Source organism: Cucurbita maxima, unplaced genomic scaffold, assembly GCF_002738345.1.
Source record: "Cucurbita maxima cultivar Rimu unplaced genomic scaffold, Cmax_1.0 Cma_Scf00006, whole genome shotgun sequence".
Taxonomy (NCBI): domain Eukaryota; kingdom Viridiplantae; phylum Streptophyta; class Magnoliopsida; order Cucurbitales; family Cucurbitaceae; genus Cucurbita; species Cucurbita maxima.
This window is the reverse complement of record NW_019272022.1, coordinates 604,978-615,632: the sequence shown is the minus strand read 5'-3', so window position 1 is coordinate 615,632 and position 10,655 is coordinate 604,978. Positions and strand designations below refer to the sequence as shown.

The 10,655-nt window shown below is 33.1% G+C and overlaps 1 long non-coding RNA gene across 1 annotated transcript; it reads right to left on the bottom strand.

Annotated features, from left to right (window-relative positions):
* Positions 1 to 267: 267 nt before the first annotated feature.
* LOC111480743 lies at positions 268 to 1,049 on the bottom strand. The gene is made up of 2 exons (XR_002717918.1): positions 842 to 1,049; positions 268 to 629 (listed from the first exon to the last, which is right to left on the bottom strand). It is a non-coding gene; the product is annotated as an uncharacterized LOC111480743 (long non-coding RNA).
* Between the last annotated feature and the right edge of the window lie 9,606 nt (positions 1,050 to 10,655).

Sequence of the window (10,655 nt, the reverse complement as noted above, 5' to 3'; positions counted from 1 at the left end):
TTGAAAATTATTTAAACAAAATATTAACAATTGAAACATTTTTAAAATAAATATTTACAGCTCTCTCGGCCATATTAAGTCGCGTATGAACAATTTTAGGTATCGTAAAAATCATTAGTGTAAACACAATTAAATTTTCAACGTTCAATCCTCATTAAATATTATTAACATTCGATATTTAAAAGTTCAAAACCAACCAACAATCAAACCACCTTTTCAATATTTTGACAGGAGAACAAGGTGACAACAAAATTAAGTTCTTGCATATAATTCTCACTTCTTTCCTTTCATTTATCAAGCAAATATATCAAAAACATTATAGTTCCAAAGGAATGCATATGCGAGCCAATGTCAAAATACAAAATCTATCCTGAAATTGATATCGAAACGAAGTGGAATCCGATTGAATCGAGGTACCAACCACACCTCCCATGGAAGCCAACAATCTTGATGAGTCCAGTGGTTGGGAATGAAAACTTGATACCGTCTTCAATCCTAAACGAACCCAAGGTTCTTTGGTTGGTTTCAAAAGTTAGAGACCGAATGACGTTGGTTGGATTCCCATATTTATCAAAGATGCTCCCATGGTAGCCGTGAACTGAAATAAGGTATTCGTCTAGTTCCAACATCTGTAATTTTTTTATAAAAAATTATAATCTGAGAATATTTGCTAAAAGTAACTCACTATATGGATATAAAAAGAGTAATACATGGAAAGAGCAATACAAGGATATGTATATAAGATTTGTCTATAATAAAATATCAAATATGATATATATGGTAAACTATAATTAAGACTACGGCGGAGGTGTAAAGCTAACTAGGTCGAATGGTAAATCACCATTTCCGCCTTGATTTTAGACCAAATTGAGTTCCCATCCTTGTCTTCATAATTGATTTGAATGGCATCAATACACTTTCCTCCATGGAAGATTTTGAGCGCTTTGATGGTACAAAAAACAGCTCCGTCGTTCCAATAACGGCCACTCCTACTTCCTTTCGCTTGAAATGTTAGCGTTGGAGAGGGCTTGTGTTCCGTCTGCAACAACATCACAATTCACCAAATCTAACGAACAAAGGTGGCTGCTTTTTGATGCTTCAAACATTTGATATATATATATATATATATATATGTATAGAAGGTCAACCTCAAGCTGTCACACTATTTTATACGTATGCACGTGAATCACGAAGAGGATTATTTTATTATAGTTATTATCATTGATCTCCCTGTAATCATGAACCGGTGTTAAGATAATTAGAAAATTCTGTGGTTTTTAAAAGTTGTTTGTTTTCTCATCCTTGATCCCCCTATGATGAATTCTATAAAGAAATTGTAATCGAATAATAATATAAAAAACAAGCATTTAGTAATTTTTATTGTTATTCATTTGAATTGAATGTTGAGTTGTGCTATCCTTACAAATGGTAATAGATGTAGGAGACCTTCACTATGATCTGTGAAGAAAGAAAGTTCAAAGATTAGGATCGAAAAGTTGGATGGATACGATTTTGGTTTGTGAAGATTACCGGTACCAATAAGATCTTCATTAATCCTTGTTTGAGGTGAAGTCAGATTCCATGTCCATGGAGCAACGGAAGTTCAAGGATCAGTAGGCGCTAGGGATGATCTGATTGATGTTGTCAAGAAACGTGGCATTTAACTTTGTCAAGAGAAGACAATGTCAAATTTATTGATGACATCGAATATGTACGAAATACCGTCGGCTATGAACAAGGTATTATTTGATGCAAACATCGTTTAATTTACAAATATTTGGAGGTGGATTTGTTGCAAATTATATAAATGCATTCAATATGATTATATGTCAAATGAATTTGTGGAAATCAATTTTGAATATGAAATTAAAGCATTGATTTTGATATTTATCTTTACTTGAATCTTGGGACACTATTGTTACTGCGATTAGAAATTTCCAGGATCTAAGAAACTAAAGTTTGATGAAATTTGAAATGTAGTTCTCAGTAAAACAATGTTAGATATATTTCTGATCTCAAGAATAATATAGCCTCAAATGAACGGTATATGTTATACAATAAAGTTTGGAAAGATTTCGTGGAAGATTATGAAGGGTACTATGGTGGTAAAAGGTGGCACAAAATCTAGAACCTTATATATCACTGCAGGGTGTATAAACATGGCTACCATTGCTGATAGTGCTTCCAGTTCAAGTCTATGGTACAATAGACTTAGACACAAGAGTGAAAGGAATGAAGATGTTGATTGCAAAATGAGGCTTAGAGGGTCTAAAATATGTTGACATGAGTCTAGGTGAGAATTATGTTATGGACAAACAAAAGCAAATTAGCTTGATAAAGGTTGATAGAGAACGAAAGAAAGTAGATTAGAATTGGTTTATACATATGTTTGAGGACCATCTCCAGTTTCATCACTTGGTAGATCTAATTCTACGTTACCTTTATCGATGAATTCAACAAGAATGTTTGAATTTATTTTCTCAAACAAAGTCAGATTTTAGTAGGGTGGTTTGAAGATCAAATGTTTGAGATTTTGTAATAACCCAAATAATAATAATAATAATAATAATAATAAAAATAAAAATAAATAAACAAATAAAAATAATTATAAAAAATATATACGTCAAAATAATAATAATGATAATTCGTAAATAAATAACTAAAGAAGGATTACTTAAAAATAAAAATAAAAAAAATAAAATAAAATTTACTCACCTCTCTCCACTAACCTCTCATCCCAAAACAGAAGCAGATAGAAGACATATTTACTTGAGATTTTGGTCTTTTATTATCCTAAATCCTATTTAGATTTCCTTTTTCGTTATAAGAAATTAATTTATGATCAAATTTTCTTTCCTATTTTACGGGTAATAATGAGATCCCATGTCCAATTAATTAGATTTTTGTTAGCATTTTAAGTTAGAGTAAATAAGGTTACAATCAATAAAATTTTAGTTGGAAATCTATAAATCTATAAGATTGTAGCCAAACAATCGAATTAAAATTGGCAAATAATATCGGTTAATTGTAAAGGTCTACAAAATTGAAAACCTATTTACAAAATTGAAAATAATTACATAATCAGGGTTATATGGTATAGTTAAAGTTTCAAGACTATCATTTTAAGTTTGATTTTCAAGTATCCCAAATTTTATGGCATCTAAGATATCCACCATGCTTGTATAATACCAATTTTTAGAAGAGAATTTTGTTAAGCCCATTCTTGATATTACAAAAACGTTGAAAGGGTTGTGATGCTCTTCGGTTATAGTTATAGGAACATTAGTTTTGGGCTATACTAGATAAGGTATACCAAGAGAAAAGCCTATTTGAGAATGTTTCCAATGAAAGTTACCAAATTCTCAAACTCTAGCTTGACCACAAATCAAATACGGTAAGTTGTTCATAGATCCATATGATTTACTAGTGCATTCAATTTGCATTGGGTGGAGTTTTTACCGAGTTTCATGTCATGATTTCGACTCCAAAAATTTACTAAATTTAGGGTGGTAGCCGAGAAAGAAGAAATAGTACAAATTTCTTGATTTTGTATGGGGAAATAGGCAAATTTGTATATGAAATTATCTACAAAGATGAAACATTAATGATGAACCAAATTAGGTGGATACTTACAAACAATACAAATACAAACAATAATGAGGAAAGGAAAACAATTTTTTTCTTTTTTATTAAAAATATGGAGAATGAACAATTTTAATAAGAAACATTCATCTAATGAATTCCCTGAGAACTTATTGAGTAAATGGACTATACAGAATTGTGATCAATCAAATATTGGAAAGCCCCAATAACTATTACCGGTTAGATTGGACTATAACGAAATTTCGGTCTATACCGGCACCATAATATCTGATTGGGGAGGAAGATTAGAATTAGAAATTGATCGAGAAGTAAAGATATGAGCGCATGTGAGCAGGAAACAGAAAATATCTATTCTAGTTCTATCATCACCTATGGGTTCGAATCTTAAGAGAAATTCTTGAGAATGTTTCTACCTTGAAATTTTTCTTTGTCTTTCTTTAACGATAAGGAGAGAAAAAAAATTGGATCAAAAGAGAGTGCCATTTTGGAGTTTTATCAACAATTTTCTTGTGTAGGCCATATCTCATATTTTAAAATGAGATTTTAAGGATGTATGGACAAAATGGTCAATTAATGAACCTTTAGCTAAGTTTAGAGAACCTGATTTGGAGAACCATGTAAGTAGAAACTAGTAAAACTATTGATCTAGTAGATGGAATCATAGTGGAAAAAAAAAAAAAGGTGAGGAACTATTGAGATTGAGTAAGTTTATCAACTTTATTGTACACATGAACATTTATTTCAATGAAGTGCATGAGCCACAAACCTTAGATGAATTATGTTGCCCATGAAATTTTAGAAGAAGGCTCAATATGGCATGATAATGTTATGTACGAAATTTGGTGACCATTAGGTTATGATAACGGGCTAAACCAAGTATATGTGTAAAATGACTAAAATGCTCCAATAATTATGTACCACTAGTTTATGACCAAAGTGACCTCTAAATGACATGAAATTTGACCAGGAGCCTTATGTCATGGTGTAAGGGGATTACACAAAGTTACAAGACCACTGTAATATGTTGAAGAATTAAACCAAGATTTGGGGTGGTAAATGACCAAAAGACCCTTATGAAAATTCTATAATGTTTTTAAGATCCTAGAAGACTCAAAATACTATAGGAAAATTATATGAGACTTATCTATGATATTAAGGATAAGTATGAAATATTTTAGGGAATTAAAACAATTTTGGAGTATGAATCAAGATTTAAAATATGTAACTATCCATCGAGGCACTTTATAAGAAACCAAAGTTTCTATGAATACCAAGTGATAGACTTACGAAATTTTGATGCATGCAAATAAATGTTTATGATTCATATGGATTAGGGTATCCTTGTTAAGAATTTTTACTTAGTGGTATTTGAAGACATAACAAAGAACTCTTAGAATAAAGACCGGAGTTATTCCAAGATTAAAATACTCTTGGGGACGAAAGTTTCTTTTAGAGGTATATGACGTAATAGCCAAAAAAAAAATAATAATAAATAAATAAATAAACAAATAAAAATAATTATAAAATATATATATATCAAAATAATAATAATAATAATAATAATTCATACATAAATAACTAAAAATTACTTAAAAATAAAAAAATAAAATTTACTCACATCTCTCCACTAACCTCTCATCCCAACCCCATCCTCTTTCCTCAATCCCACCATATCACAATTCCAAAAATAGAAGAAAAATGTCAAAGAGAAAAAGTAAAATGGCTTTTGAACCAAAGCAAATATGATTCAGATTTACTTTGGAGAGATTTTTCGTATCTCATATTTCCTTTTTACTTTATAGGTTATAAGAAATTAATTTAGGATTAAATCTTCTTTTCTATTTTACCGGATCTTGTAATAATCATATCCCATATCCAATTAATTAGATTTTTGTTAGCATTTTAAGTTATAGGAAATAAAGTTAGAATCAATAAAATTTTAGTGGGAAGATGTAAGATTGTAGCCCAAGCCAGTAATATCTGTTTACAGAATTAAAAATCTATTTTACAGAATGAAAATAATTACATTATTAGAGAGAGAGGGAGGAGGGAAAATTGAGGGAAGATTTGTTGAAGGTAATTTAAAAATTATCAGTTGAAAACCCCTAAAATTGGCTGCCCAATGATGAATCCCCTGTTTTAACTCCGGCGAGGAAAATGATTTTGGACGAACATTGAAGGTGAATATCTTAGGCTACGATCAACAAAAAGAAACTAGACACAATAAGGAGTCTGTGGAAGAAAATTGGAAGTAATCCGGATACCGGAAGCTCAAGAATGGAGGTCTCGAACATCGACGATGAGGTAAGTAGCCACATTGGATTTTTCTTAAGAAATACTTGTAGGAATCACTTAGATTTTCATATGAACCCTAAACGAAGTATGACTCAAGGATATATGAAAGAAAAATCCAAAGAACCGTGAGTTAAGACTCTAAACCGACCAAATTACTCGAGATTTAAGGAACATTAAGATAGCCCACTAAATGAGCTCTCATGCCTATGAAATTTTATTGCTAATCATAATATATCATTCTAAGGTTATGTATCAAATTTTTCAGTCATTGGATAAGGATAAGTAGGTAAACCAAGAAACGGAGAGAAATGACCATAATGCCCCTAAGGATATCTACCTACGGTTCATGACCAAGATGACCTCCAAATGCTATGAAACTCTACAGTAGTTCTTATTTATGATGTTTGATTAGGTAATGAAGTTTGAAAGCCATTGTAACTCGTTAAGGAGCAAAACCAAGAATTAGGGATAAAATGACCATAATGTCCCTACGGAAGACTACCTACGGGTTAAGCCCTAAATGACCTCCCAACTTTATGAAATGTTGTATGAATCCTTATCTCAAGAGGTTGTATAAGGAAATGAAGTTTGGGAGTCATTGGAAAACGTTAGGTAGCGAAACCAAGATACGGGGAAAACGTATATCACGAACCATGCAACTTTGCCTCCAAGGATGACAAAAGAGGTATCCACGAAATAAGAGATTCTCCAAAAGTACCCTTGGTTTCTAATGAAACTCTACGTGCACAAGACCACGTCGGGGCTATTCCTAAGAAGAACTTGTATGTTCCCAAGCTTGACCCAAGACATTATGCATAAACCTAGGATCCCCAAGAATGCATAGAAACACCTAGGTTAATGCAAATGACATGCTTAACAAGTTGCTAGGATCCATGCCCTGAGTAACAGTTATCTCCCATCACGAAGTGTGCAACGAGACCCCTATTCCTCTTTAGGCGAGATACCCTGCTATATGTACCATGAGCATGATGCAACGATGAACTTATTATCTCCCTCACCTAAATGAGATGCCCTGCATCATGAATTTCCAATAGGATGCCACGATTATGATAATGCCACCTATTCACTCATGGGGAGAAAATTAAGGGTTACTTTGGAAGAGTTTTCAGGGAACACAAGGCATGACATGACAACCCCTAAGGCTTAGTTATTGAAAATGAAACAAGTAGTCATATCCTAGCTCAAAGTCTAGAGATGCTCCAACTTACCAACTATTCTCTTTAAGGCCTACTCTATATGACTTGAGAATAAGTTCAAGATTACAAGGTGGTTGGAGCAAGTTTGGAACCTAAACCAAGATGGAACTTAGGAAACATGTCAAGATTCAAGACCCTTCTAGAACGCTCTAAGGAGTCCATTATGAACTTATGACCTTCTAGAATAACTCATGCTAGTTATTACGATGGGTTCATATGATCACGAATGTATATAACAACTTACGCCTCAAGAAACATAAGAACCTTAGAAACTTACAAGATTAAGAATCAATAACAAGCTATACAACTACCAAGACAAGAAGAATTCTAGGTACCACTCAAACATAAGGGACCAAAGTCCTCAAGACTCAAAATTCAAGAATGCTAGTAATACTCTAAGCATGTCCAATTGTGGCCTATACCTCCCACCATGGGGTGCTTTCTAAGGAGGCCTTGTTTCCTCTTTTAGGTGGGATGCCCTCCATCGTGTTTCTCTTGCAGGATGTCATGTTTGGCCTCATTCCCCTCGCCTAGATGAGATGCCCTGCACCATGTTATGATTTGCAGGATGCCATGTTCATGTACACACCGATCACGTGACCTTTATGGTCTATGCCATGTTCATGCATGCATCGATCACTTGACCTTTATGGTCTATCATGGGGAGTGACCTATGGCCACGATGGAGTAAGAAGAGAGTAAGTTACCCTAGCCATGAATCAAGAACCTCCTAAGACCTCCCGCGGTACATCATGCTTATGACTTAGACTACGCTACTTGGAGCGTATGAAGCCTTGAGCGTAGGTATTAAGACTGTGTCGCTTGGAATGCATGAAGCCTCGGACACAGGTCAACAAGTTTATGTCTAGTACCGTAAATCCTAAGGGAAGTGGCTTGGAGAACGAATTAAGAAACATAACAAGAACATACGGCAAGAACAAGAACAAGAACAAGAAAAGAAAGAACGCGGTACCCTAGCATATCAAAGACACGATCAAGAGCCAACAAGTAGACTACTTACTGAGTCTTGTACTCATTCCTTATTCTCCTTTTTTTTTTTAGGAAATAATGAGCTGGTCGAGGTCGGTAGCGGACTCTAGAGCAGGTGCCATAGACAAACCTCACCCGTCGTCCTCAACCCATTGTTTTAAGACGTTTTGTGTTCGTTCCTTATTTTGTATTTTAACCATTATGTTATATTTAAAATTACTAATGCGCCCACTATTTTCGTATAATGTAAATTATGTTTTAAATTTTAATGGTTTAATTTCGCGAAAAATTTACCGGTCATCTTACTGTCATTGAGTCAGCCTGGTGCTTACACGAGCTGACTAGTGAGCCCATACTCGCATGTATGCGCTGTGTGTAGAGTATATGATACACATCCAAGGTGCCCAATTAGAATAGTACTGTAGGAAAAAATAGACTGATATGATAGGTCCCGTCATTGCATTCGCATGCTCTTGCATTTAACCCCAATAGTAGGATCACTTACTCACTATTTCTTCAAATATTCAAGCCACATGATACCTGTTTCAGGTGGCATTAATAGCCCAAAAATAAATAAAGAAATATACAAATAAAATAAAATAATTATTAAAAGTAGTTAAAATAATAATAAATAAATAAATAAATAAAAAAACAACATTTTCCCACTTCTCTCCACTAACCTCTGGTCCCTTCACACAATTATCTCCTCAACCCATCCTTAACTGCCAGTAAGTAACAGTTACTGCAAAAAAAAAAAAAAAAAAAATTACTTACAGGAAAAAAATGCCTCTATCTAGTTGAGATTCTACAAGATTTACCTAAAGATAGATCTATTTATTAAATCTTCATTCTCTTTTATCCTATTGTTTTTAGAAATCACAACGAATTATAGTTAGATCTTCATTCAATTATTACAAATGTTTCTTTGAGTTAGAAACTAGATGTCAATCATTTATATGAATTCCAATAAATCTTGTCAGATTAGTAATATTAGATTAAATTTATATCAGTATTTAAATGAATAGATTAACAATAGAATTACCAAGAAAATTTGTGAACAGAAAACACTTGGATAAGGAAAGATTTGGAAACAGAGATCCACTCGAAATTTGGAATACATGAGAACAAAATTAAAAAATTAAGATTAAAGAATTAAAAACCACAAACTAAATATAGAGAGAAAGGTAAATACAAAGGGTAAATACAGAGACTAGTAAAGCCGAAAATAACTTAAATAGTTTGTATTAGTTTTTATACAAAAGTAACCATGGAAAATAAGATTTTTAATAAAAATATAATCATAAATAATATAACATTTCAAGACCTTTAACCATGAACCAATGTAAATTAGAGAAATAATTTTGTAGAGTTCAAATTCGAGACTGATGTCATGGGCTCACATAGGTTGACTCGGATTTCAAAGGACGGAATCGAACTTCCATTAAAGATATATTTGTGACAACAACTTAAGCTGACTAGGTAAGTGACCTTACTATCGACATGATTATATTTGATGTTGACACGTGTCTGTGGTTCTGCACGTGTCATATATACTGATATGTGTGAATTATTAGTGAATCAATATGCTTATATTATGTTTATGTTATGTTATAATATGTGGATTGTATGATATTAATTATGGTACGATGTGTTCAAGGATATGTTTGAGATAGGATATGAGAAGGATGCACAAAACAAAATGTAACGATAGAAGTAAGATACGTTCATGAAACGTTAAGGTTAGGTTACATACTGGAGTGCTATGGACCGGAGAGATTGATGAAAGAATATGGTTAGGATATGGGTAGAAAGGGATAAGTTTGTGATAGATTGATAGAACAATAGCGTTAGGATATGTTCCTGTAATGATATGACTAAGGTATGTTCACGTAACGATATGACTGTAATAGGTATAAGAACGTTAAGGCTATGATAAGTTAGAAAACGATATGACCACGAAGTGTTTACGATATGACATGTTATGATACGATATATTGTGATGTGATGTGTTATGTTTAGATTGTTTTGTGTGACCATTGAGGTAATTGTTGTATGAATTACACTTTATGAAATGACATGTTAAAAGCATGGAGCGTTATGTAATGTTTTCTAAATTGTATGTATATATCATGTTATGAATGACATGATATCACGATAAATGAAATGAAATGTAACCCCGTTAGGATTATATATGATATGCAGACTGAAAAATGAGAAATAACATGTTAAGCATGAAAGATGATAGTGGGGTTATATTCATTAATGATAAAAGTAGAAATATTTGGGACCTCATGCATTTGGGCGGATACCCCTATTCCATCACGAGGGTACGGATGCGTACATCCAATGGCAAGACAACGATCGTTATTTTTTGCATAGCGTTGCCATGACGGTTACTAATTCTAATGGGTGTTCGGCCTAAGGAGCTCCCAGAGTATGCTCGCTCGACAAGGAATGAGGCCCAGTGATGTGCGAACTTACTGGTGTGCCCATACTCGCATGTATAGGCTGTGTGTAGAGTATATGGTACACGTCCAAATTACCCATTAG